Source organism: Triticum urartu, chromosome 3A, assembly GCF_056163025.1.
Source record: "Triticum urartu cultivar PI428250 chromosome 3A, HENAU_Tu73, whole genome shotgun sequence".
NCBI classification, from domain to species: Eukaryota; Viridiplantae; Streptophyta; class Magnoliopsida; order Poales; family Poaceae; genus Triticum; species Triticum urartu.
In genome coordinates, this window is record NC_141875.1 from 470,899,386 (window position 1) to 470,920,883 (window position 21,498).

At 42.1% G+C, this 21,498-nt stretch overlaps 2 non-coding genes across 2 annotated transcripts; both read right to left on the reverse strand.

Annotated features, from left to right (window-relative positions):
- Positions 1-17,183: 17,183 nt before the first annotated feature.
- On the reverse strand, positions 17,184-17,257 carry TRNAN-GUU (transfer RNA asparagine (anticodon GUU)). The gene has a single exon. It is a non-coding gene; the product is annotated as a tRNA-Asn (tRNA).
- Positions 17,258-17,387: 130 nt separating this feature from the next.
- TRNAM-CAU (transfer RNA methionine (anticodon CAU)) lies at positions 17,388-17,461 on the reverse strand. The gene has a single exon. It is a non-coding gene; the product is annotated as a tRNA-Met (tRNA).
- Between the last annotated feature and the right edge of the window lie 4,037 nt (positions 17,462-21,498).

A 21,498-nucleotide genomic window follows, 5' to 3' on the forward strand; every position in this document is an offset into this window, starting at 1 on the left:
CCTGACATTGCTCATGCAGTCCACATTGTCAGTCAGTTTGTCAGTGGTTACTTGAGGGAGATGCAAATACTTCATTCTTCCATAGTGCTGCCAATGGAAGACACATAAAATGTAATATTGCTTCTTTGGAACATGAAGGAAATGTTATACAAGATGAGAAAGAGTTGCAAGAACACATTTCTAGTTACTATAAGAGACTATTTGGTTCAGAGGACAGGGGGGACATATCTCTTGGTGGAAGCCCCTTGGTCAACAGAGCACATGCTATCAGAACTAGACAATGAAGAGTTGACTAAGCCTTTCACTATGGAGGAAATAGAGTTAGTAGTTAAAGAGATGAAAACCAATACAGCTCCTGGCCCAGATGGCTTACCAGTAATCTTTTAGAAACATTTTTGGGAGATGGTTAAAGAGATGGTCAAAAGAATGCTTGATAGCCCGCATGCTGAGGAGTTGCAACTTAGAAGACTTAATTATGGGGTGGTTACTCTGATTCCTAAAACGAAAGATGCTGCAACTATCAAGCAATATCGGCCAATATGTTTATATTATGTTTGTTAGAAAATTGTGACTAAAGTACTGACAAATAGGCTTGAGAGAGTTGCAGATAAGGTGGTGAGTAAGAGTCAGACAGCATTTATGAAAAACGGAAATATTTTAGATGGGGTGGTCACTATCCATGAGGTGTTTCATGAGCTTAGGAGGACTAAACAAGAGGGGGTCATACTAAAGCTAGACTTTGAAAAAGCATATGACAGGGTGAATTGGGATTTTCTACAAGAGGTTTTGCTTAAAAAGGGTTTTCTTTAGTGAGAAGTGGAGAGGTTGGATTAAACAAGTGGTAGAAGGAGGTGCAGTGAGTATCAATATTAATGGAGAGGTTGGCCCATATTTTAAGAGCTACAAAGGATTTTTTCAGGGTGATCTCACCTCTTCTTTTGAATTTGGTGGTGGTCACAGAAAAGGGGGTCACTCAAGTGTACGGCATTCTTTGTCCGTCCAGATCGCGGTACATGTTCGGACTGCTCTGGATTGTAGAGGAACGAATTTCAGGCTACTTTAGATGGGGTGGGCTGCACCCATTCTCGGTACGTACAAGGTGGGCACCCATTCTCGGTTAAGATGGGAAATCCTATAGGGGTAGAAATGCTACATGAAAAAAATCCGCTCTTGCTGTATTAGGAATTGAAAGTAAGTCAACTCCTTCCTCTTAGAGAAACTTGTCGCAGCTGTGACTACTCTTTCTATTTGAATTGAATGTCAGCGAATCACTTGTTTCACTAATGTGACTAGTCTTGACTGCAGGTTTTTTCTTTCTATAGAGAAGTGACTGCGCTAGAGATGCTTATTAAAGGTTTGCTTGGTGGCTTCCTTGCTTGACAGGCTTTCCTTGTTGATTGGCTTGGTCTGCTAGTTCCCGGAAATCACTTCCTCTAAGTCTTAAATAGCAGAACCTACTCTTTCTTCAAAGAATGTAGCATACCTAAGAAATGATTTCTCTAACGAGTCAAATCCGTTGTGAAATAAGGAAATGCGCGGATCGCTTCTTCTACCCTTCTCTTATTCGCATTTCCTGCTTACTATTGAAAGAAAAGCTGTTACTGCTGCATATCCCCTTTTTCCTCTAATTCGAGCGAGTAAAGGCGCAGCTTCCTCATCTTTGCTTTATAGTTTGATATAATATAGAATTGGATTTTGCTTTCCTTTAAGGAGCTCTAGCTATCTTGCTGATCCACCAGTTCATACTATTAATGAAAGCTCTTTCACCCTGCCCGCGGGTAATCCCTTACTGAGCCTACTCAAGCAATCTCCCATTAGCCACTCTTTACTTTATAGTCAAGCGATTGTAAACTCCTTATTTAGGCTAGCTACTTTGCTGATTAACAAGATTATCGCATTGGAGCTGTGACAGTTATGTAAACTACTTCTCTAGCAAGTAATGAATCTGAGGTCAAAGCCAATGAGTACGCCGGATGTTGCATTTTCGCAGTGAGGGAAGGTTGGCTTGACAGGCTTCGTTCTGGATGTTGTAATCTCTTCTCATGGTCTTTGTTCGCTTTATTATCCCGTTGTGAGAATGGCTAGGACTGTGGATCCACACGCCCCCCCTCTAGTCAGTACTTTCCGAGTAGCGCAAGGCTTCTTCGTTGGCAAATAAACGAATTAATGAACTAATTTCCTAATATGACGTGAACTTGAACTAGCATTGATCAAGTCCATGAGCTCATAAGAAGGAGTTCTTCACGTGAGAAAGTCCACGGCTTAGCTTAATTCAATAAAAAAGAAAGTATCCAATCGACTTTAGGAGCGCCATATGTTTCTATCTGAAACGGTAAAGCGAGGCTCGCTATAAGGGTCATAGCTAGTTCAGGATTGGTAGGAAAGTAATACAAATGATTGTAATATGACAACCCCCAGGGGAGCTAGCCTTCGTGTTAAGATTAAAAAGAAGAGCCCTCTTTTCATACGACTCGGTGATTCCATTGCTCTATCCGGCCGCAAGATTCGATCGCGTACAGCACGAGCACGAGATGGGTTGGGGACTTAGAAATGAGCTATGCTCCAAGAATTGACCCCTGAACTACCTTTGCCCGCCTTTTCTTGTAGAATCCATTCCCCCTCTTTTATATATTTAGAATGCTTTTAGGGCTAGTGGAATGAGGCTGGAACCCATCAATATCGCTAAACCGGGAGAGTTGCTTGTGTTGGGTTCAAAGTTTCGCTCTACCAAGGCAAGATATAATAGAATATAATCTAATCTAATATGCATCCAGCTTTAGCTGAATATCGTGAGTGTTCAGCGAAGTATGCTAGCCATTGGCCTTACGTTCAGGATACTCCTTTCTGTCTTTGCGATGTTTGGTTATAAGAGAATGTTGCTCTTCAGAAAACGCGTATAGCGGCCTTCGTCGATGGGACAAACGCTCCAGTGTATGCGTTACGAGGCAACTAGCATTTTGTCATGGAAGTTCGTGAAACAATGTCATGTCGCGACTCGACATGTTAGAAGGAGCTAAATCAATAGGTGCCGGTGCTGCTACAATCGCTTTAGCCGGAGCTTAGCAGAAAGGTGTGATTCGTGATCTCGATCATTTAAATGATCCTATCCTTAAGATTGGTTTTGGAAGATATGTCAAACATTCGAGAATGGCGCTGTTGATCTAGTTAGGTTTCTAATTGTTGAGTGTGAAGTTCCGTTCTAAAAATATTCGTTTCGTTGGAAAAACCAACGCCGACGTCAAGATCAGTCTCCTTTCCTTTCTCTTTTCGGGAGCAGAGCTGAAAAAGATGGACAGTAACGATCGCGTAATATCAATTTATCGGCCTCGTCATCGAAAGCGGCTTCCAATTGCTCGGAAATTCTCAGCTATATGGGGGACTTTGATGGTGAGCAAAAAGAATTGATCAAGAAATTGGTAAACTTTCGCATGATCGATGGTAAAAGAACGAGAGTTCGTGCTATTGTTTATAAAACTTTTCACCGCCTAGCTCGAACTGAACGCGATGTAATAAAACTTATGGTTGACGCCGTAGATAATATAAAGCCAATATGCGAAGTGGTCAAAGTAGGAGTCGCAGGTACTATTTATGATGTTCCTGGGATTGTAGCCAGGGATCGTCAACAAACCTTAGATATTCGTTGGATCCTTGGAGCAGCTTTCAAACGACGTATAAGCTACAGGATAAGCTTAGAGAAATGTTCATTTGCTGAGATACTGGATGCTTACCGAAAGAGGGGAATTTCACGTAAGAGAAGGGAGAATCTTCATGGACTGGCTTCCACCAATCGGAGTTTCGCGCATTTCAGATGGTGGTAAAGTGATACCACATAAGGAGCTCTTCCTCATTCAGTCATACTCAACAAAAGTAAGAAATGTTTGACCCGGATCCTTTTTTCATCTTCATATAGAAAGAAAATCGGCCTTCCTCATACTCCCCCCTTCATTCATAGAGTTGGAGGAATCCACAAGAGGCCTGCCCGTTCATAATTGCATAAAAGAACCATTCTTTTTATGAAAACTCTTGTTCCAACCTCACCTCAGGTCGAATGAATACGAAAGGGGGATCAATCAAATCAATAAGCCATGAATGAAGAAGTAGTGGGCCTTTCGCCTTATTTCGTTTGACTCGTGGAGCTGAGAAATCTACTTCAAAGAGAGGGAAAGAGTGCTAGTCCGAAAGAACAAGCAAGGGATGAGCGCACGGGAGCGAAATCCGTTGCGCCCACGCGCATACGTTTTCTTGCTGGGTAATTTCTCAGAAAGTTTATGTGTTGTTGATTCCTATTCCTAGGTGTTGTGCTTTTTCCCCTATGCCGCCTATTGGTACTAGTGGAGTAGGATTGGCCTGTAATACAGAACCTATAGGTGGTGTAACCTTTCGCTCAATACTCAAATCTACAATTGAAGCATCTGAGGCTGCATCAATCGAGGATACACGACATAAGGAATTGTTAGATCTCCAAACTGAACTTCGCCTTCACCAAGCGTGGGTTTTCACTGGTCCTAACTAACGGTTGGCAAGCGATCCCCTATTCTGCATCCCGAAGATCAGACGGCCCAGAGCCGGAGCGATCATTCAAGCAAGTTACTCAACTTGAGTTTTTCAGTCAATCAATAGATTGTGCAGTTTCTTAGTCTTTTGGTCCACGTCTTCATGACTTATAGAAAGGGTTTCTTTCTTTTACAAGATCATGGAAGCTTCAGAAACCATCCGAGATCTTCTGGAAACAAGAAATGTTGCATCAAAGGGTTCAGTGGTCATATCATAGTGAAATCGAGTTTCTTGATTTAGTCGATATCAAATTCCCAACTTAGAAATTCGAAAGGACTAAGATTCTACTTCTTCCTCAAATACTGGGAATGTGGATTCAAGTATGATATCACTATTCCACAGATCTCAAGAAAACGAATTGAACAAGTTTGATGGCTGGAAAAGAAGATAGGAATGGGGCACCAAGGAAGGATTGTAGGTAGGGATGCCCTTAGATCCGTTCTCAATAGCTCGTGATAAGGCAAGAAAGCGAGTAGATACCCTGCCCTCGCATTAAAGCATCGATCTAGTCCTCTATTAGATATGAATTTCCCGTTGGAAATCGAGGTACATACTCCAAAAATCCCTGGTTTTTGCCTTCGGTTAGCAACTCGTCTAAGTTTAAGATCGTATTCCATCTTCGTAAGGACATAGAAAGGGGTTTCGGTAGTGACTGTCCTATCAATAGGCCGAATGGTCATCAGTTGCCCTCACGGCCTAACGCCGTTTTTGAGCTCCATCACATGCTTAAGAAGGACTTGCCGCGGAGCCAAGGCCTATTTATGAGCCAGACCTAGAAGATCACTGCTTTCGTGCTGTTCATTCTAATCACAATGAGAACTTCTCCCAAAGAGGGTTCTTATTTCATTTCAGTAAGTAGTCGATTGAATCGGTTTCTAACCTAAGGAATGTGTTATTATAACCAAATATATCATCCAAGAGCCGATCTATTTTTCATTAAGTATCATTAACAGACCGCTTGCTTACGAGCTTGGTAGCCGCCTTGGAGCCGAGGCAGACGGAGGAACCTCTCGAACCTGGAATCCACTTTCCACTTGTCCTCCATATGCTCGGGTCTGCTGTTTGACCAGTATCTAATGCTATTTCTTACTTCGACCAGACGGGCACTTTCGCATTACGCAGTGAGATCGCCTACTCCTCTCGAGGTTGGCATTTTCGAGTTCATATTTCATAGGTCACCATAAAAATTCCTACCTTTCAAATTAGCATATTTTTAGGAACATATCGAACTTTCATCCCGCATTATCTGTGCAAAATTTTATCATTGTTTAACTACTTCCTCAAACCATTCAATGCGCTATCTCCATCCTCTCATTCATCTCTATACCAGAACAATTAATTAGGCCCAGCCCTTCTATCATCGGCCTTGTTGAACTAATTACTTTCGTCTTTGTGCCACCTCAAAGAAGACATTTGATCATGGGCTTTTTTTTGTGATGAGGCTAGTTTGAACTATGCTTTTTCTCCTTTCTACACCCCTCTTGACACAAGTTTCGCACATCCAGTTCTCTTATTAGAAACTCCCTATAGATATACTTATTACTGACTGATTATGGCTTCCCTGACTAGAGAAGGAAATGTCGGGAGGAAATAGAGATGATAGGACCACCTGAATGCTGGAGATGAGTGCTCGTCGTATTCCCTCGAGCAAAGCGGAGAAGAGAAGGGGGAAGAAAAAAGGTTCCTAACTCATTGGATAGCTTAATCTATTGGTCAGGGATCCCATCTTTACTTTATTTAGGTGCCTAGACTTTTCGGGGCATAGGGTAGATTTCACAGTCCTTTAAGTGAATACGCCTTCTCTTTATGTATAGAGCTCTTAAAGAATGGATCAGCTCCTAGCGAAAAAGTCCAAGGTCTGAATACCAAGAGCGGTCAAACACAGTGATCGGTCCCGGTCAATGGGTAGAAAAGCCCGCCCTATAATCTGAAGTAGTCTTCGACTAGGTATATAGAATGGATAAAAAGAAAGAAGGGGAGGAGAGGAGATAGATGCATTTCACTAGGCGTATATGATATTGGAAAGAATGGAATCGAGTAAGCTTAGGCCAACCGATAAGTCATCTTTCTGTAACTTCCCATATGCCTACTTCTAAGCTAAAGTAAGGAAATAGGGTGAGATAAGCAAGAATGAGCCGAACGAAGACGTAAGGTTTGTTTAGATGTAGTCTTTGTGCTTTTCAAGTTGCTTCTTGCGAAATCAACTAAGTTCGAAAAAGCCATGCCCAGGTTTCCGGGAGTTTAGATAAGATATGTCAGCTGTTGGAGGATCAATATTATCCGGGGGATCCATATATTATGAGGGAGTATAGAGAGGGGGTCTAGAGATAGTACAGTCTGTAGTGAACCTATTCATTAAATGGACTTTTCCCTTACCTCTCATCAGCTTCCCTTTCCCTCGCCGGTGCAGTGCCATCTGGATACCTCATAAATAAATCAAGCAGGCCGGCTAGTAAGCGATCTCGAGGGGCTATCTTCTCTCCCATGCTAGTGCCTTGCTTAACTCAAGTATAAAGTGGAAATTAAAGCCAAAATCCGGGGTGATAAAATTCCATTTAAATCTTGAGATCCAAGAAGAAGGATAGCTTCATGAGTTCGTTCTGACTCCTAGCTTAGCTGGAAAGCTTTTGCTTGTATCTGGCAGTGGGTGTAACATCCATCATACTCAAACAGAAGAAGGTTTGCTTATCTAGCTCCAAGGCAGTTATAATCATTTACAGAACCAGGGTTTGCACCTACTGAGGAGGAGAAAGGGCCGACGACCCATACTAGAACTCCAAGATAAGATCTTTCAGTCGATCAGACGGCCGAGGCCTTTAATAAGGTCCGGTTGTGCCAACGAGTTCTTCTAGTTATGAATCACCGTAGGGAGGTAGCATTACATTTTTATTAGCAAAATAGAGCTCCTCATAGAAAAGAATGGCGAAGAAAGTGTTAGAGTACTTTCTTTCTGTTCAGTCCTGGAACTTATTCTTTTCCGATCGACCTATCAACAGTAGCGATCATACCCCGTCGAGCGAGTTAGGAGCTGCTCACAAAGAAGGCCGAAACCAGCTCACCTTGGAGGGTCTTCTCCCATCTAGTCAGAAGTGGAACTAAAGATTAGGATCGCGGGAAATAAACTGAAAGGCAAGAGTGGAGGTTAGCGGGTCTAAGATCTAGTGGGAACATTAGAGGTATCTTCATCATGAAATATGATTGAGATCACACGTAGTACTGACCGCAAGCAGCAGATCACACTACTGCTTGTTGATTCAATCTATCACGCTTACCACAAAACCGGCCACAAAATTAGAAGGATAAGGTGATACCATGAATGACTTATTCCAGAGACGAAGTCTTAGATTCCGGTACTATTGTACTAGTATTCTGAATATTGATACTGGGGCTATCACTGAACTCAGCGAACGTTTCGATCTGACGTCATGGAAATATTATACAGTCAAAGGTATGATTGCAATAGCTAGCGTAGAGTATAAACCTGTTTATCCATTGGTTAATCATTGGGTTGCACATACAGTTGCATGTTATATACTATTACAGAAATATATCTATCCAAGAATCCCAATCCCGAAGGAGGGTGATCTTATGACAGCTTCCATCGTGCCAGTGCTATACTTGGAAAAAGGCTCCTGTCCAGAAATTGATGATACCCTTCCTACATCAACGAGCATCTGGCTCTATGATGAATCGGATCCTTCTCAAATCCTCCCGATTGATTATATAATCAATATAGTGTATAGAGAGATGATCCAAGTTGCTGAGAAGTATCATCAGAAACCTGTTTATAAAGTGGGTCTTAGATTTTTAGCGCCCCATTCGAAAAGAGAGGAGATTAGTGAGTGCTTATCTTCATCAGATCTTTATAAGATGCTTTATGACTCGTTGGAGATATCAGAAAGACTACAAACCCTAGTCTCTAGTATACCGAGAAGGCCAAAGAAAACGAATATAGCCGATACTCGGAAAAACCCCTACATCACTAAGCTACAGGATAAGTATCAACTGAAGCTTCCAGCTGAAGAGACTCTGACGATTCAGAACTCTAATCTAAAACTTTCTAATCGGATGAGGGTTCCTAGTATTTGGAGCGGATATCCAGACACGCGCAACACAATTCCCTCTATTCGGTCGATTTATAATCAAATAGTCGCGGAGAGGAATGAGAATGACTTCTCTCCTTGTAAAATTCACTATAATCGAAAAGTGAAGAAGGTTAAGCAGGTTCCGGACGTTCCAACTCTCAAACCAGTCATTGTTGTTAATATGCTTACACTTTTATATAGAGATAGATATCAGCAGTTTAAGATACCACATTCAGGTGCGTTCGTTATGGTTAGAGCTAATCAACCTCTAGCTTTGAAGGATAATCATATGTTTTCCACTGACTACTCAACTGTTATGAAGGTTAGAGATAATCAAGTATCTGTTTTGAAGGATAGTCATATGTTTTCTTCCGCTAATGACTCAACTCTTCTCGCTAAGTGTCTAACCGAGGGAGGTAGACGGTTAGTATATAGTTTGTTGACCGGTTTAACTAGGAGAGTGAAAAATGAAAGAAGGAGTATTCACGTTTATTTAACGAATTTCGATAGAGATGATAGTTATCGTATACTAAGGAATTGTTTGATACATCGTAAACATGAGTTCAAATGTTCAACGCTTACGAGATATAATAATATCTCCAATATGAGGGTGTATTCAGCAGTTAATAACCGATTACTTTTCAAAGTGCGGGACTTTAATGATCTTTTATGTTATATCCAGGAAGATGAGTTGCTTGATATGTTTTGCCGACAACACAGTTCTAAAGCTTGTAACACCGAGACGATGTCAATACACAATCTAGTAGAGAAAAAACAGGAATATGTGAACTATATGATGCATGATATTATGCTGTACGCAGCTATAATGCAAAAAGCGCAAGAACGCTATTGGATGAATTTCCAGATGGACCTCTTTTATAAGGAAAACTTTGCAGAAATGAAAACACCTAATTTCACGGTTAGCAACATCCTGAAAACTTATTCTTGTTCGTGTCAAGAAGTTGAAGGGGGGGAGGTCGAAGTAGCGAATCCGTCAATCGAGTCAAATACGTCTGATTGATAGTAGGATTGCTAACTAAACAACCGTAATTGATTTTTAGTGTATTGCTAGTTATGTCTTTGGTACGCTGACTCTCTGCATGAAGGTGATAGGAGCGCAGTCCTTGTAAACCACATTATTATTATGAATGCACAGCTCTGTACAGGGTCTATATGTAGGTTCTAACCTAATCCTACATGCGTTTCTCTCATCCTTTATCGTTTCCCTCACATCATCACCCCTTTTTCTTTTTCGTATTAAGAAGGGATTTATTGAGAGGTTTTTAATGTGTCTTTGATCGTCGAGCAGGATAAATGATAAATCGGTAGGTTTTAGAGTAGCCCTATTAGGTTGAAATCAATAATGCCCTCGCCCGTAAGAGTTATCCGGTAAAGATATATAATAACATTGTGAATGGTGATGTCAACATGTAACCGTAAAGATCAGAAGGGGCGATCTATACCTTTCTCAACAAGGCCGTACACTAGGCGTGCTAACAAGCCCTCCAACCTCCCGTCATCTATACACTCCATCTGACATAGGAAGGTTATCCCTTCCATTTATCGGGTACTCGAGTTATGGTGTAAAACGGGGGCCCGGTTTTATACACTCCCAGGTAAGTCGGTTTGTGCTTATGTCCTCATAGGGTTCGTTTTGCCCTTGACCTAGGAATAGAGTCATGACAAAGGATGAGGCACGCGATCGTTTTTGCTTCCTACGAGCGAGCGCTGCCAAATCGACAACACTTGTTTGACGTTATGCCGATTGCTGCAGGATGTTGACGGGAAGGCATCGTCGACTCTCTCTTCCATGTTTAGGTACTGTCTGAATAGGGTGAGTAAATCGTTGTATTTTATCCTCTAGAAGAGTGAAATATGACGAAGAGCGGTTCGAATGTATATAGATGGGGAAATTCCTACGGCTTCTATTTACCACTATCAGATAGAGGGCATAAATCTCTTGATAGCCTGTTCACTCAACTACCACGCTTAGCTAGTCTGTCTGTGGGGGTAGGAATAGGGTAGTCTCCCCTTCTTCGTAAGTAGCCGAACTCGGATCTTCGCAACTATCAAAACTCAAACTCAATAAAGCTTCTGAAAGTGGTTCCGTGTTAAGCGACTCACTCTCGTTGAAGGAGTATCGCCCGATGTAGATAACAGCGTTGAAGTGGAACTAGCTTTTTCTTTTTCCACTAGATTCGAGGTTACAGGACACGGAGTAGACATCAATCTCTTGGAAATGTGGTTCGTCTCAAATCTTCCCATTCTTTCTTCTATTTACGAAGTGGTATACCACCCTCTGTGCATGTGGAGCCATCTTTTAGATCTATGCCGTGGATCTAACAACAGCAAAAACACGTGCGACATTGCTATTTACCCCTATGGCATAGCTAGGATTGTAACGAAGCCTTCTATCACAGATAATCCTCGCTGTTCTCCACTTCAATACACCCATCCGCTAAAACGATGACTTTTCTTTCATGTGGGGTACAAACCAGACAAGGGGTTGTACTATTCTCCTCATCGAGATAGTCGATTTTCCCAGGAATACCTACATCTTCTAACAACGATTCCAGATCGATATATGTTTCATCCTTGATTACTATAATCACTTCGCTACCCAACCGTGAGTAACTAACTCCTGGATATGCCTTCCATATCTTCGAGTCAAATTGCGCCCTCAAGTAAACGTGAAATAGCACCCGAGAGATTTCTCCTATCTCTGGGACATACTCCCATGACGCATCCCACCCTTTATCCTGATAGTAAAAGGGGTTGTTTAACAACATTCCGATCAGCGCTTCTTCCATGCTACTCAACCCATCTACATAGCTTAACACAACTTTCTGAAGAGTATACTTCTTCACATTCCATAATGAGAAGTCGATCTTGTACACTCTTCTTACATTCGTTGACATCTTACTAATATAAGAATAGTGAGCTTCCTCAAGATCTTCCAACTCGTAAACGTTGTGCGGGTGACCTATCAATTCCAATAGACGTTTTGATAGTGCCATCAATACTAGTAAATCTACGCCGCACCCCGCTCTCCAAACATTAGTAGTTTGGGTTTCCGCATCATAATATTGGTGTGAATACCCTCGTCTATATTCACCGTGGAGGAGAGCCTCGAAGGCGTGAGGAATTTTTGTTAGAGAACAACACTCTATGTTTGATAACACATAACGATTAGCTAAAATTGCTTTAACGGCGCGCTCCATACGGAAACGGAGGACTCCCCGACTCTCCCATCTCTTTGGGTCGCTATTATACATTGTCTCTACTGTTGACGCTAACCGATATGCGGGTCTACTATTCAGGTATATACAATAGCTCCTTCTACCATTCCTATTTATGCTATATAAGATATCAGAAACTCTAGAATTGCTTCCATCCATTCCCATACTAATTATTCCTGAAATACCTATCTTAATTGATTGAATTTGAAACTGCATCCTCATTTGTTTTTGCCTCATAATCATTTTATTATTCGTTCCCTCCTTTCAATATGTTGCTGAGAATTTCTGAGAGATTTAGGTCTGGAGGAACTACACCAGTCCCAATGCATACTCCACCAATTATTAGACCAAATCCGATGAGAATACTCCCCCAACCCACATTATTACTATTGCTATCGGGCACGGGACCCTCACCCCCACCATCTGCTGCTGGAGGGAGAGGTATGCCGCCCTCCCCATCTTCGATCCCGCCATCAAAGGGGCCGTTGTTGATGTTTTTGTCGTATATGATATGAGGGATGTCATCCCCTACAGTGGGAGGATCCATAAGATCTGAATGCATATTCTCCCACGAAATTAATAACGATCCACCCGTCGCCCACCCTAGAAATGGTTCAGAATTTCTCATAATTTCCATGAAATTACCCATCCCTGATATGAGTTCCAGAATCGCAGCATCACCTTGTGTGATACTCAACAATGTCATAGTCCCACAACAGCCTAACTGGACACTTGCGAGTAGATTCCCATACACGTATCTGTAACCCACAGACGTATTATCCATTATGACAAGGGCTTTAGTCTTCATCGCTAGAGCATTGATACCCCTATGCGTCCGGAACCAGTGCAATTGGTGTGATAGTTCGTTATGCAAGTGTTGTATCGCTGTGTTATATTCAGGAATACGACGATCAAAGACTCCTTTATCCCAAAATATTTCCTTCATCGTTCTTAAACACATGAGATGATTCAAATATGCCATATGCCATATAAATGTTGGGTTCCGCCCGAATTCCTGCCAAGACTTTCTCTCACTAAAATTGATTTCCCTCACGACATCAGGATTTCCTAGATGAGGATTTGCCCTTTCAGTGTAATCGAAACAGCTAGTCTTATAAATGAAATCGTGATTACGCTCCTTTATAAACCTAATGAATTTTCGTTCATAACCACTATACCCACTCAAAGATAACGAGTGTGACGCACTAGAAATCTCCACGCCGCAGCACTTCGGTTTAGCCGTGCTTAGTTTCTTCAGCCAACCGTTGAAATCATTAAATGCCCCCATTTCTTGTATCATCTCATACGGTTCATAAACTCTCCTATTATCAATAAGTAGATTTCTGAAATACCTGGCATAACTACCAGAAGCAGAAAGAGGTGTTTTCTTATATAGTGGTGGTTGAGTATTCGTCGTAGGTATACGGGTCTCATAAACAGAGTGGGGAGACAGTTTTTGAGTCATTTCGCTTTCGTTTCCTTCATTTTATCCCCTTTTAGCGGTGGATATTCAAGTTATTAATCGCTTACGATGTGAATAATATAGATTCAATATCTAATGATGAGGTATATATTATTGATAGTAATCATTCAGCGTCTAATAAGCGAGATGACATAGAAGAAGTAGAGATGGAGATCAAATCGACTTCTAGTGAAAAGGGTAAAGGTTTTGCTATAATTAGTAAAGAGGATTTGATTGCTATAGGAATCGTCCTTGGATCGGGGGCAGACGGTGGTGATGACGGTTCAACTGGGTCAGATACTTCCGCTACTTCATTAGGGAAGATGAATAATATCTTCGGTCGTTGTTCAAAGATCAACAGTTTAATCCACAGAATTAGCTGTCAATGTATATCTGCTCTGAAACATTATCAAATCGTCGATATTAGTGCGACATGGGCTTCGTTAATCGATTTATTGTGTGCTCTCGGAGGTGCTATACAAGGTTGGGCTGCTCTATATGAAACTGAAATCGTGATAGCTTATATAATCTATCTGTATTTAGGGGAGTATTTTACTAAATACCGGTTTGATATCAGTCATCGCGTAGCTGGAAGTGCTTTTGATTACACTGTTTTTGATAGACTGAATACTCGCATAGTAAAGGCGCCTAAGAAATCGTTATTGTTTGACAAAACCCTGCCCTTTTTTGCAAATTGGCCTGCATCTTCGACCATTCCGTGGTCTACCATTAGAAATAGGTATTATTCGGTTAATAATTTGAATAGAATAATGAATTCTTTAGGTTTAGTGAGTATAAACAAGTTAACTCTGTCGTGGAATGAGATCCATAACACATATTATGGTTCTGGGGTGAAATCCCTATTTGCTGAAGGGTACACAAGACTATTAGTTCAAGTTACAACAAGGGCATATGCACATAAATTCGAGGGGGGTAGTTTCTGCACTTTCCATATCCTCGTTTTATTAGGGATCGGGGTAGTTGTTTGGTACAAATTTAGTGCACAAGATCCACTTACTCTACCACTAGAGGATACGAAGCTCCACTTGTTCGAGCCATTCAAACATTATAGTTCCGTAGTAGAGGGTTATAATAAAATCACATACTGGATGACTGAAGATGTCGTGGAGATAGTTTATAACAATTATAAACCTTCTTGTGAACCTTTTTGCCGAATAGTTGAGGTTAATCAATATGATATGGAGCATCTGGCTCAAAAAGAACGTATGGCTTCGATTGGACTAGCAATCATGATTGCAACCTTTATCACTACAAACGTGATTATACCTGTAACACTACCCCTTATACAATACTGAAAGAGGGCATATTATAAAACTATGTTTTACCTAATGAATTTACGAGCTATTTTACACCTGGAATTTATAAGCAAGAGATTTATACTCTTAAAGGGTGCCACATAATTCGTTGAGGGGGAATTCGGACATATAGTTCGAGGCGTAATTTGTCGAGAATTCTGTATTCTGAGACTATACTAGAGTCGTCATCTAACGTCAGCCTTCTCTCCACACAGCCTGCATGTAGGCTATTACCAATCAAGGTATGCCACATCCTTCACTTAAGGGCGGGACGTTGTATAGTGTAGTCTATTATAGGTGCGGTTTGAAACCACTTTGATTCTCTAAGGGTTTGCCACAATAAAGAATCGCTATACTGCAGATAGTCCGCCTGCTTTCAACGTTATTATTGTTTATGATTTAAGGCTGCAACCTCCTTATCTGTAGTTTGGGTTACCGGCGGTGGTACGAGCCATCCCCCTCCTCTGTTTTAAAAAGATTGAAGGATCTTAACATCAGAAGTGCGGCAAGCAGACTGCCATGAAGAGTGGAACTATATTGGTTAGACGGGAGTCTTGTTACAATACAATGTCCAGAGAAGGTTTTTTTCTGCCGGGTGTTTGAATCTGTCTGATCTTGTATTGGATCAGTGATGTTCATTTTGCTCGTGCTAGAAAACATATTCTCTATATGTTCAAACCGCTTTTCTGAGAAAATAGACCTTTAAGGCGAGGTACAATGCATACACAATTCTCATTCATTCCTAAAATGATTTAGAAATAGAACAATCCGTTTATAGAATTCGCTACTGCGCGAGGGGAAAGGTTCTACCCTCAATCTTACTTGTATCAACATGTGACGAGGAAGCGTCATTGGCACATGTCTACGACAAATCCTATTCGAGAGGCACCGAAGGCTGGTTAGAGATCGGATACTCCACCATAGCTACCTCTTTTTCTAGATCTGGTTAGAGATCGGTTGACTCCCCCACAACAACTCATGCACTACATAAATCTCATGCGGTTGTCCATACCTCCCATTTAGAGCACATATCTCACAGTGGTAGGCTTGGCGAGTATACCGACCGTCAACTTCAGGCACAACCACGGGCAACCTGAAAAGTAACGACGATATTTTCTTATACTGCTCTGGAAAGAGAAACAACACTACCTCAGGGCGGTATTCATTCTCGATAACATCCATATATGACCCGAAAGGAAGATCGATCCCAAAAACGGTATCTGAATTCAACACTCTAATTTGAATCTTATGTGCAAGAAGTTCTATGAGTCCCGATACTCCGATTTAGAAAGAACCTCTTCTGCTCTAGCATGGGATGCTCGCCGACTACATCAGTACACGCTTTATCATAAATAGGATGAACGCTGAAAGTCCTAGAGTCTCACTCATGGCATTTGCTCGAGTTATAGAGGCTCTATCTATATTCTTATTATCGTGCTTGGATAGCAATCCTTTCTTTCAATCGACTAAGACTGTTAGAAAGCACATTCATATAAGCCTTGCCTTTCAGTAACTATCCTTAGCGCTGTTCTTCTGCCTATCTCCTATTGGTCAGACAGATCCGGGCTTATCAAGTGGTACTGAAATAGGGTCAAATTCTGTTTAGTAGAAAGGAAGGAAGACGACATGGGTCTCGTCGGACTTGATGACGATGCCGAAGTATAAGGGAGGCATGGGATTTAGAGACATTGAAATTGAGAATCTGGCTATCTTGGCTAGGCAAGCCTGGCGGATTCTACAAGATCCTATGTCTCTTAGCGCCCGGGTGTTGAAAGTGGTTTATTTTCCAACTGCTCCTAAGTGCTGCTCTAGGAAACAAACCGTAACAGATATGGACGGGAATAAAAAATGGACGCTGAGTAAATATGTAATATTCCTATTAGCCATGTCACTTAGGGAAACTTCTGGGCGTGGCCCGGCATTATAAGAAGACCGGTAACAAAGGAAGGAGACTATCTATTTGCTGAGACTATGGTTACTCTTAGCTTGACATACAGAGTTTAGGATGTGATCGATCGGTCGGGAGGACAATAATAACAATGTAGAGAATTGGTCTAGCTACAACCCTCCAGTGGAATTAAAGCGACTCGCCAAGGCCAGTTCGATAGAAAGGGAACCCTTGTGGAGAGACAGGATCCCCATCTTTCGGTGGAAGAACCTCTTGATCTTACGCCCTATGTTCTTGGTAAAGTGAGCTATGTCATAGCCTATTGCTACCCGATCTACAAGTCGGTCTACTTCTGGCTCTTGCCTTGATTGGAACAGCTTTCGAGTAAGAAAGGGCCTTTACTTTCCCCCTGAGGGTAGGAAAATCATGATCGGGATAGCGGACGTAAAGCTATTGAACTTAGGTATGCTCTTTCCTTTTGTCGAAGTGGAATCGTAGAACACAATGTGATACGATGAGATAGAAAATGCAATAGAAATAGAAATAAGGATAGCAAACGGGTTACCTACTCTACTCCTAAGGGTCAAAGCAAGCCCTTTAATTCCATTCTTTATTCTTACATTAAAGAATGAATCAAATCTCCCCAAGTAGGATTCGAACCTACGACCAATCAGTTAACAGCCGATCGCTCTACCGAACTGAGCTATTGAGGACGAACGAATTGCTTAATAAGCTGAACACCCACATAATCTCGATTTGACACAGCAACACTTTCCATAACAACAGGGATTAAAAAACAGGTGATCAGGACTCGGATCCTGGGTATCTGTCTGACGTGTGATAAGGCGGGGACAGGATTCGAACCTGCAGTCTTCAGGTCATGAGCCTGATGAGTTGACCAATTCCTCTACCCCGCTTCTTCCCCTGATCTTTCTTTCCCTCTTCAGTGAGTGACTCGAAAGAACTAATTAAATAGGGGTTTTCGATCTGCTTTCTATACTAAAATTCGAGAAATCATTTTTTGATTCAGGTTGATTCGGGCAGTTCAGTATTGAATTATCCATCCTTTCGAGTACTAAAATGCAAGAAATCTCGTCGTTGCTACTACTTCCCGAATTCCAGTTGGCAAATACAATTATAGTTTGGAAGATCGCCTGAAGGTGTTAACTCTGAACCTGAAGAAACAGAGCAGGCAAGTTCAGAAGCAGAGAAGAGTCAGAAAAGCGGGGCAATAGCAATCATTGAAGCGGGGTAGAATGCATAAAATGCAATACGTTCCCCACGAGAGGCGAGGCACCTTAGGTGCAGACTCGCGACCGTGCTCCCAATCTGGATCTGGATATGAGATTGAATAAAGTTATGATATCGGATCGGAGTACCAATGCATCCGTACTGACTGGCAATAGTTGAGCCGCATAAAGCAAGCAGTTTGAGACTCAATATGCCCACCTTTTTGGTGTATCCGTAGCTTTCAAATAATTAGGTATCCCAATTCACCACAGGAAGCTCCTAAATAAGGAATCGTGTAGAAGACTGATTTTAAGCTAGAATGGGTCTTTCAACTGGTGCTTGATACGTGTTACTACGACGACCAAGAATCTTCACGGAGTGGAAGTAGCAATAAGTTTGAAGCTCGTTGGCTTTGTGCAGAAGCAGTGGAATGGAAAGCAATAAATTGTTTAAGAAGAAGTAAATAGTTCAGCTTGAAACCAAAGTCCAGAGTTCTTCCTTCATGCTTGCTTCCCAGTCGATGGCCCTACTTTCACCTTCCTCATCGATTTAGTGAACGATTGATGTACAGCGGGAAGAACCGCAGACGATACATCACCTTAAAAGCTACCTATACGTCCGTTTTTATATCCAAACAGAAGCCTCTATAGATGACCCGGAAGACAGACACGAGCAAACATCTCTGCGCAGAAAGCAACCGGGTTCAAACAGAGATTGACTATCTCCTTTTCTTGCTCGATCCTCTGGAAATCGTTTGGAAGGTAGATTTTGCGAATAACAAGTGTGATACTGACGACGTGCTCCTAAGGCGACTGCTTAGTCGACAAACCAACACTTATACGAATCGCTAGAGCTCTCGGGTGGGATCAACTAGCTTACCCAGGCACTGTTTGCTTCAGACATGGCTACAAGGAAAGCAGCAGTATCTTAGGACACACGGGTAAGCAGATCTTAGACTTAGTACACTCAACGCCAACAAGAATTCGGCCCTCCATACATATCGACACACCCGGGGGCTCTGTTTTAAGTGCAGTGAGAAATGGGGTCATGAACAACAAGATCCAACTTTTAAATATGACACGGGGTAGTGGGACCAGATGTATCTCATGTCCATAGTAGGGCGAGTCCAACACGCGCTCAAGTCTCCCACATAATCTCATACCTGAAGAGACGTTCATCTCCCCGGCGTGGCCGTCGTCGATCACCCCCGTAAAGCTGGAGCAAGATAGGGCTGGGGTGGGGCGCAAGCAAGCGTTTTCAGGTTCCAGCCCATCCTCCCCACGTTTCCCCTCCAGCTCCTTCATGACCTCCTTGTCTTTATCGAGAGCGAGAGGAGCAGCTTCAGTACGACGGGGATTCAGTAGCGCTACCTTGCCTTCCATTGAGACCCCCAAAATCCCGATTTCAAAGAAAGTATCTCTCGAGTTGCTTCGGTGCCTCTCTTGCTTTGGTTTCATCAGCTCATTACCTTTAAGCTAGAGTCTGCCATGGCGAGGTCTTATTCTTCAACATAATCCAGCGGTCCAGGTGCGTGCGAAAGCGGAAACTCTTCCGGATCTTGTTTATTTGTATTTGCTCATTTCCGATTATGCTTTATTTGTAGATAGCCTTGATGATAGGCTTCGACCTCGACTTCTCCGTTTCTAAGATCCAATGGTGGAATCATTACTCCAAGGCAGGCAAAATTGACCATTTCTAAGTAAGTTCAGCTAGCGTCACCCCGAAGGGAGAAATAGATCTTCTTGTCCGGATGCAGGAAAATAAAGCAATAAGAGATCTAGCAATGACTATGGTCCATAAATCATTTCCTTGGTGGCATTTCCCAAACTTGATTTCCTTTTTATGCACCTGATACCTAATCGATAACGAAGCTGAATGGCTTTTTTCGGTCCAATTCCATCCATTTTTGTTGAGGCAATTCTGACTTGTTCATCGGGAAGTGATCTAGCTCCTGAGATATATGACATTCTTTATCCTTATCTTTTCCTGGTCTTCTCGGCTGGAATCTACAATCTACACCTCTCCAAACACAATATCTTGAGTACCCGGAGAAGTTCTCTTTGTCCTCGAGCTTTTATTCCTCAATCCACTTATTCGTTCCCTTCTTTCATATACCTCCCCACCAATAGATAGAGACAAATGGGAATAACCGAACCACGTCTACAAAATGCCAGTACCATGCAGCTGCTTCAAAGCCAACGTGATGCTTCTTGGTCAGATGACCAAGATATTGGCGAATACCACATACGATCAAGAAAAGAGTACCTATAATCACATGAAAACCATGAAAGCCAGTTGCTAAGAAAAAGGTAGAACCATAAATACTATCTGAAATAGTGGAGGGTGCTTGGTAATATTCCATTCCTTGAAAGCCAGTGGATACTAGAGCCAGTGAAACGGTTGCTACTAAAGCGTAAACTGCTCGTTTTTCCTTCCCCGCGAGTATAGCATGATGAGCCCAAGTTACGGCAGCTCCGGATGAAGGGAGAATAGGGGTATTAAGAAGAGGGATTTCCCAAGGATCTAAAACCCCAATCCCTTTTGGGGGCCAAATACCTCCGATCTCTACCGTAGGTGCCAAAGAAGAATGAGAAGAAGCCCAAAAAAAAGCAAAAAGGAACATAACCTCCGAGACTATGAAGAGAATAGAACCATATCGAGGTCCTAATTGTACAGCTTTTGTATGATGCCCTTCCAACGTGGATTCACGTAGAACATCCCGCCACCATACGAACATGGTATAAAGGAGAAATATTAGGCCCAAACTGAGAAGTGTTGCACCCCCTTGAAATGAGTGCATGTACATCACACCTCCTACGGTGGTTGCCAAAGCTCCGAGTGAACCCGAAATAGGCCATGGACTTGGATCTACCAAATGATAAGAATGCCTCTGAGATTCAATCATAAACCACTTTGCCCCGGTTGTATGTAAACCCCCCTTCACCCCCATCCCCTAAAGTGGTAAAGAAGGAGGCTCTTTTTTGTCTCATTAGGACAAACAAATAGGAAGGGATAGTTCTTTCATTGCATTGATAGAAGTGAGACTATCAAAAGATCTCTCTATTATTTAGAGAAAAGAGTTGGCGTGGGTTCTACCAACGAAACGAAGAAGTTTTGGATTGGTTTTTATCATTCGGAAACCTCTCCGTATTAGTAAGAAAAACACACCCAGACTCTTACTTCAATGGTGGGAACAACCTCAGCGGCGTGAACATGAACAATCATTCTATGCAAAATTTCATGTTAGGAAGAATAAGAAGAATCTCATTCATGTGTTCATGCTAACAGAAGAGCGGATCCAATACACATAAGACTTTTTGTCAGGAAATTCCTAATGTAAATGATGAATTTGGGATGTCATGCCCCACAAGTTAGTTGCCCAAGCGCTCCCTAGGAGGGCAGTCTACCACAAGATAGAGTTTGAGCCTGGAGCCAGAGCCCCAACCCCTCCATTTTAGGTTTTTATCTGGAAAGAATTTCAGGAAGTCATATCGGCCAGATAAGCCTCTGACGGCTCCATATTGATTTTTCCCCTGTTTTCTTTCAGAAGAAGCGGGAGCCATTTTGCATTGAAACTCGGTATCAGCAGAGTCATCTCCTGAGAAAGACTTCTTTCTTATTTATACAAGATTTCAGAGAACATAGTGAAGCCCTCAAAGCGCTAACAAAGTCGTAAGTAGAGAAGTTTTCCAAAAAGATACCTCGTTTTCCATTAAGTGTGCGT